We start from the raw sequence: 7,651 nt of genomic DNA on the forward strand, positions 1-7,651 counted from the left end.
TCTTTGTTCATTAGTTATTATGACTCGTTGTGTGAACCATTTATCCTTGTTCATTAGTCATTGTGAATCGTTGTTTAAACCATTTCTCCTTGTTCATAAGTCATTGTGACTCGTTGTGTGAACCATTTGTCCTTGTTGTTGTGAACCATTTCTCCTTATTCATTAGTTATTGTGACTCTTTATGTGAACGATATGTCATTTTGAGACTCGTTTTGTTAACCATTTGTCTGGGTTCCTTAGGCATTGTGACTTGTTATGTGAACCATTTGTCCTTGTCCTTGTAACTCCTTGTGCGAACTATTTGTCCTTGTGATCGTGTCTCGTTGTGTGAACTATTTGTTCTTGTTCGTTAGGCATTGTGACTCTTGTGAACCATTTGTCCTCGTCGTTGTGACTCATTGTGTGAATTATTTGTCCATGATCATTAGGCATTGTGACTCATTGTGCGAACCATTTGTCCATGTTCATTAGTCAATCTGACTCGTTGTGTGAACCATTTGTATTTGTCATTGTAACACGTTGTGTGAAAAATATGTCCTTGTTTCTTAGGCATTGTGACTCGTTGTGAGAACCGTTTGTTCATGTCATTGTGACTCATTGTGGGAACCATTCATCCTTGTTATTGTGACTCATTGTGTGAACCATTTGTCCATGTTCGTAAGGCATTGTGGCTCGTTGTGTGATCCATTTGTATTTGTCATTGTGACTTATTGTGCGAACCATTTGTTCTTGTTAATTTTACTTAGTGTGCAACCATTTGTCCTTATTTATTATTCATTGTGACTCGTGGTGTGAACCATTTGTCCTTGTTCATTAGTCATTGTGAATCGTTGTTTGAAGCATTTCTACTTATTTATAAGTCATTGTGACTCTTTGTGTGAACCATTTATTCCTTGTCATTGTGAACCAGTTCTCCTTGTTCATTAGTTATTGTGACTCTTGGTGTCAAATATTTGTCATTGTGAGACTAGTTATGTGAACCATTTGTCCTTGTTCCTTAGACATTGTGACTCATCGTGTCAACCATTTGTCCTTGTCATTATAACTCCTTGTGCGAACCATTTCTCCTTGTCATCGTGACTCGTTGTGTGAACTATTTGTTCTTGTTCGTTAGGCATTACGACTCGTGTGAACCATTTTTCCTTGTCATTGTGAGTCATTGTTGATATTATTTGACCATGTTCATTAGGCATTGCGACCTATTCTGCGAACCATTTGTCCATTTTTATTAGTCATTGTGACTCGTTGTGGGAACCATTTGAATTTGTCATTGTGACTCATTGTCTGAACCATATGTCCTTGTTTCTTAGGCATTGTGACTCATTGTGTGAACCATTTCTCCATGTCATTGTGACTCATTGTGCAAACCATTCGTCCTTGTCATTGTGACTCGTTGTATGAATTTGTTCTTGTTCGTCAGGCATTGTGGCTCATGTAAACCATTTGTCCTTGTCATTGTGATTCATTGTATGAACCACTTGTCCTTGTTCCTTACGCATTGTGACTCGTTGTGTGAACCATTTGTCCTTGTTGATTAGTCATTGTGAATCGTTGTTGGAACCATTTCTCCTTATTCATATGTCATTGTGACTCTTTTTGTGAACCATTTGTCCTTGTCATTGTGAACCATTTCTCCTTGTTCATTAGTCATTGTGACTCATTCTGTGAACCATTTGTCCTTGTTCATTAGGCATTGTGGCTCATTATGTGAACCATTTGTATTTGTCATTATGACCCATTGTGCGAACTATTTGTCCTTGTTAATTTTACTTAGTGTGCGAATCATTTGTCCTTGTTTATTATTCATTTTGACTCGTTGTGTGAACCATTTGTCCTTGTTCATTAGTCATTATGAATCGTTGTTTGAACCATTTCTCCTTATTCATAAGTCATTGTGACTCTTTGTGTGAACCATTTGTCCTTGTCATTGTGAACCAGTTCTCCTTGTTCATTAGTTATTGTGACTCCTGGTGTCAACGATTTGTCATTGTGAGACTCGTAATTGAACCATTTGCCCTTGTTCTTTAGGCATTGTGACTCGTCGTGTGAACCATTTGTCCTTGTCATTGTAACTCCTTGTCCGAACCATTTGTCCTTATCATCGTGACTCGTTGTGTGAACTATTTGTTCTTGTTCTTTAGGCAATGTGACTCGTGTGAACCATTTGTCCTTGTCATTGTGACTCATTGTGTGAATTATTTGTTCATGTTCATTAGGCATTGTGACTCATTTTGCGAACCATTTGTCCATTTTTATTAGTCATTGTGACTCGCTGTGTGAACCATTTGTATTTGTCATTGTGACTCATTGTGTGAACCATATGTCTTTGTTTCTTAGGTATTGTGACTCGTTGTGTGAACCATTTATCCATGTCATTCTGACTCATTGTGCAAACCATTCGTTCTTGTCATTGTGACTAGTTGTTGATGTGACCATCATTTGAGCATATTTAGTTCCCAAATTAGCCTCGTTCCTTTGCTTTTTAGTGCATATTTGGGTCATTTACTATCTTTAGTCCTTTGTTTTGCATATTCTTTGAGGATTTGTTTCTTTGGTAGGAGAGGAGTGCAAACCTTGCCTTTTCATGGCAAAATAGAGCTAAATTGATCGAATCAAATGACCAAGCATCAAAGAGAAGACAATACTAGAAGGCCTTTGTACATATTATAGTAGATGGGTAATGATGAAGAAATCCTTGCATCCCCGACTAAATCCCGGAGGATTATTGGAAGAAGAGAGGAAGAAAAGAAGAAAAGGAAGGCTGGAACCCAATCCGCTCGTCCAACCATAAAGACGCTCGTCCACGACTGCAAACATCCGAGCGTCTTTGCCATAGGGACGCCCGTCCAACCACGCCCCAATCCGCTCATCCAAGCATCAAATCCGCCTGCCCAACCACCCAAGAATCCGGTCGTCCTGACCCTTGGACGCTCAGATTATCTTACAGGCCCATACGTCCTCTTCTTGCTCCATAAAAGATGCGCATATTTTTGGAAGACCGGCAAAAAGGAGACCCGCATTTTTTTCTGAGAGGAGCGATTCCTCAAGGACTTATTCGTTATTTAAGCCCTTAGTAAACCCTAATTTGTGTACGTAATCCCCACTATAAATACCCCATTAGTCTAATTAGATTAATCATGTTCTTCTTATCAATCTTTAGTGTAGTTTATATCATTATAATCTGTTCTTAATCTTGTAATCAACTTCTAATCAAATATTAATACAAATCTCATTTCCTTAATTTCTCTTTTGTGCATCTTTTATTTTGGGTAATTGAAGATTATTTGGGTTATTGTTGGGAGATTGACAACCTTCCAATCATTCATCAAGTACTTCTATTATTCTTAGCTTTATTTTGGAATCATTAGTAGGTATAATTCTCTTAATCCCTTTTTAATTATTGTTAATCATCTTCATTTATTCATCATATTTTTCTTTGTTAATATGATTGACAACCTTGTTAACATGCTAAACTTGACAATGAGTGAGTAGTTTCCTTAACTAGGGTTAATGGGTAATTAGGGGAAACCAACATGGGGGATGATTCATGCTTAATTTAATAGGTTTTCATAATTTGTTTTCTTGCTTGTTGTGATCTCAACTTATGCACATGTTATGTTTGATGAAATGCGAGCCTATGAATCCTTGCATTTTTAACCCATCACTTACCTTTTCAACGAGACTTGTAAGACATAAACCAACTCGAGTCTCATTAGACCATGCATATAGTTGAGTAGGGAGGATTAAGTCAACTTGTAGGTGTTGTACAATCTAATCGATTCGGCTCCGGGACCCAAACCTTCCTAGGATTGTATGATATAAACCAACTCGATCCATCACAACAATAATTGCTTGTTTATAATTTGAGAATATGTTTGTATGATCAATTCCCATGAATCCCCTATGACCCCATGACATCCTAGTGCTTCTAATCAATTGTTTACATCTCATTTTAATCATCTTGCTTGTTTACTTTTATTGCTATTTAGTTTAATGATTTTCTTATCTCAACCCAAATCGTGACACCCCTAGACAACGCTAATTGCAATCGAAAATCCTACATCAATACCCGTCCCTTGGGATCCGACCTTTATTTATCTCTTTACTAATAGTAAGAGTTTTTTGTGAAGTTATAAATATTGTTTTGGTCTAGGTGCTCCTAACGACAATTAACCGAAAATTAAGCTCCAAGTGAGTCCGACCAAAAATGGCGCCGTTGCCGGGGACGGTGTTAACTTGATTTGATTTTCTTAGATTGATATTAGTTGTGTCTTTCTTTGCCTTGGGGAAGTAAAACTCCTCAAGGTTTTTTCTAAATTTTTTTAAGTTGTTTGATATTTTGCATGTCTAGAAGATCACAAGGTAACTTGTTACCTATTGGTCACGAAATTGAAAGAACTTTGACAACCAATAGTAGACTTGCAAGAGGTACTTTGAGAGGTATTGGTGAGGTTGTAGATATTCAACCAAATATTATTGAGTTCATCAACCCTTTTGCAAGAGAAGGTGAGGAGAACCCAACACCAAATCAATCACAAAATTAACCCACAATGCCTAAATTTTCATCACATTCCGTACCAACCGAGGAGAACCTACCCAATGGTACTCCCACACCACAACACTTAACCTGAAATTTCATTGCTAAATCCGCATTTATCCAACTAGTCGAAAGAAACCAATTTGGAGGGATGCCTAGTGAAGACCCTCACTCTCACATGGAAACTTTTTGTGACTATTGTGATGCGATTTCACAAACTAGTGTGACTCAAGACCAAATTCGAAGGGTCTTATTTCCTTTTTTCTCTAATCGGCACCGCAAAACAATGGTTGAAAAGCCTTGATAAGGCTACTCTTGGAATTGACACTTAGAAGAAGTTGGCTCTAGCTTTCTACAAAAAAATTTACCCTTCGGAAAAGACTAACATGCGAAGAGCTCAAATTACAGGTTTTAAGCAAAGGGATGAAGAATCTTTGTATGAAGCTTGGGAGCGGTTCAAAGGAAGTTGCCGCTCATGTCCTCATCATGGACTTAGCGAGTGGTTCTTGGTACAACAATTTTGGAATGGTCTTTATGAAGACTGAAGGAACATTCTCAACATGGAATCAAATGGTATGTTCACCGAAGTTGACGATAATCAAACTTGGAACAAGATTGAGGAAATGGCGGTCCATAATTCATAATATAGTAGTCCTTGCAAGGCTACTAGAGGAGGAAAGCATGAAGTGGGTTCTATTACTCAATTGGGTGCTCAACTTAGTGCTTACATTGATACCATCAAATTGAAGTTTGAGAAGGCTATGGCTAAACTTGAAGAAGCCTCAAAATCATCAAAGCATCATGTTAATGCCATGGTAGCATCTTCATCAATCCCAAGTGGGATATGTGAGAATTGTGGAACTTTGGGACATGACCAAAGTGAATGTAGAGGAACAAATGAACAAGTGAATGCTTTTCAAGCATACAAGAGTGGTAACCCTTATTCCAACTATTACAATGAAAACACCAAATTCCACCCAAATCTCTCGTATAAAAGTCAAAATGTTCAAAACCTTCAACAAACATACACCCCACCTCCCATGAGAAACTAAAATAAAAGACCCTTTTTCAACCTAAACCAAGGTTACCAAAATTAAACTCCATACAATCAACAAAATGACCAAGGTTTTTATGTTCAAAAAGCAGTCCTCCAAATGCAAAAGAATTAACAAGAATTTTTCACTCAAATGCAAAAAGATAGCCAAGCAAAGGGCATCACCATCAACAACATCCTAGCCTACACAAAAATGTTGGAAACTCAATTGACCCAACTAGCATCTTCAAACTCTCAAAGATAAAAGGGGCAATTACCACATCAAGGTAATCCGCCAAGACATGAAACGGTTAGTGCCATTCCCTTGAGGAGTGGTACGAGATATGAAGGACCAAATAAGCAAGTTGAGGATGAAGTTTTGGAAGATAGTGACAAATAAGAAGTTGTGCAAAACTCTAAGGAAGATGAACCAACAAAAGAAGAAGTTTCAAAGAAAAGTCAAGAAAAGGCCAAGGAGAAAGAGCCCATCATGATTAGACTTCCATTCCCAAGTCTTCAAGCTAAGCCTAAGTTTGATGACCAACTTGGAAAATTCATGGAAATTGTAAAGAATTTGGAAGTCTCGATTCCTTTTACAAAATTAATCAATCACATGCCGGCCTATACAAAGTACATGAAGGACATCCTTACGAAAAAGAAGTCGATCCGGAAGCTTGAAACTATCGCCTTCACCAAGGTGAGTAGTGTAATCCTTCAAGGGAATTCACCTCCAAAACTTAAAGACACGGGAAGCTTGTAAATACCGTGTACTATTGGCGACACCACGATAAACAAGGCTTTGTGTGATCTAGGAGCAAGCATGAGTGTTATGCCGAATTCGGTTAGTAAAAGGCTAGGGATGGGAGAGCTTAAATGTATCAACATCACACTCCAAATGGCCGATAGATCGACGAAGACACCGTTAGGGATATGGGATGATGTTCCCGTGAGAATCGTCAAATTCTTCATCCCGCTGGACTTTGTCATTGTTGACATGGAAGAAAACTCCAATTTTCCGATCATCCTAGGTAGACCTTTCTTGCACACCGCGGGTGCGGTGATAGATGTGATGCACGGAGAGCTTACTCTTGAAGTGGGAGACGAGACCATAACTTTCAATCTTGACAAGACCATGAGAGCTCCCCGTTTGTATGAACCATGCTTTATGGTTGATCACTATAGCGGGAAGGATGATAAGAAGAAGTCGGAATTACAATGGAAAAAGAAAGTTGATAATGCTCCATCAAAAGAGCAAGGGAATAGCAACAAAGAGAGTGATGTGACCATAATTAGAGCATATTTAGTCCCCGAATTAGCCTTGTTCCCATGATTTTTAGTGCATATTTGGGTCATTTATTGTCTTTAGTTCTTTGTTTTGCATATTCTTTGAGGTTTTGATCCCTTGGTAGGAAAGGAGTGCAAACCTTGCATTTTCATGGCAAAATGAGGCTAAATTGATTTAATTCAATGACCAAGCATCAAGGAGAGACAAGATTAGAAGGCCTTTGTACATACTATAGTAGATGGGCAATGATGAGAAAAGATCCTTGCATCCCCGAGAAAATCCCAAAGGATTTTATGAAGAAAAAGGAAGAAAAGAAGAAGAAACGAGACTGCCCAGCAATCCGTGTGTCTTCCCTAGAAGACGCCCGTCTCCACCACCACAATCCGTGCGTCTTCTCCCCAAGACGCCTAGGCAAAGACTCCAGAAGACGCCCGTCTTCACTCCAAGATGCTTGGGCAGAAACCACCAAATCCGCCCGTCCCGTGCTAAAGATGCCCGGATTGCCAGGCAGACCCATTTCATCCTTTTCAAGCTTCAAGGAAGGATGCACATCTTTTTCTAGAGTCCGGAGTCTCCCTAGAGACCGGAGTCTTTCCAAAAAGACCGGCGTTTCCTCAACAAGGGACTTAATCGTCATTTAAGCCCTTAGTTAACCCTAATTCATCCACCTAATCCCCACTATAAATACCCCATTAGTCTAATTAGAAGAGCATGTTCTTCTTAGCAATCTTTAGTGTAGTTAATATCAATCAAATCTCTCTTTAATCTTGTAATCAACAATTAATCAAGTTTTAAT

The 7,651-nt window shown here is 38.6% G+C and overlaps 1 non-coding gene across 1 annotated transcript; it reads right to left on the reverse strand.

Annotated features, from left to right (window-relative positions):
• Positions 1 to 4,923: 4,923 nt before the first annotated feature.
• On the reverse strand, positions 4,924 to 5,030 carry LOC141634633 (small nucleolar RNA R71). The gene has a single exon (XR_012539359.1). It is a non-coding gene; the product is annotated as a small nucleolar RNA R71 (small nucleolar RNA).
• Between the last annotated feature and the right edge of the window lie 2,621 nt (positions 5,031 to 7,651).

The sequence above is a fragment of the Silene latifolia genome, chromosome Y (genome assembly GCF_048544455.1).
Source record: "Silene latifolia isolate original U9 population chromosome Y, ASM4854445v1, whole genome shotgun sequence".
NCBI classification, from domain to species: domain Eukaryota; kingdom Viridiplantae; phylum Streptophyta; class Magnoliopsida; order Caryophyllales; family Caryophyllaceae; genus Silene; species Silene latifolia.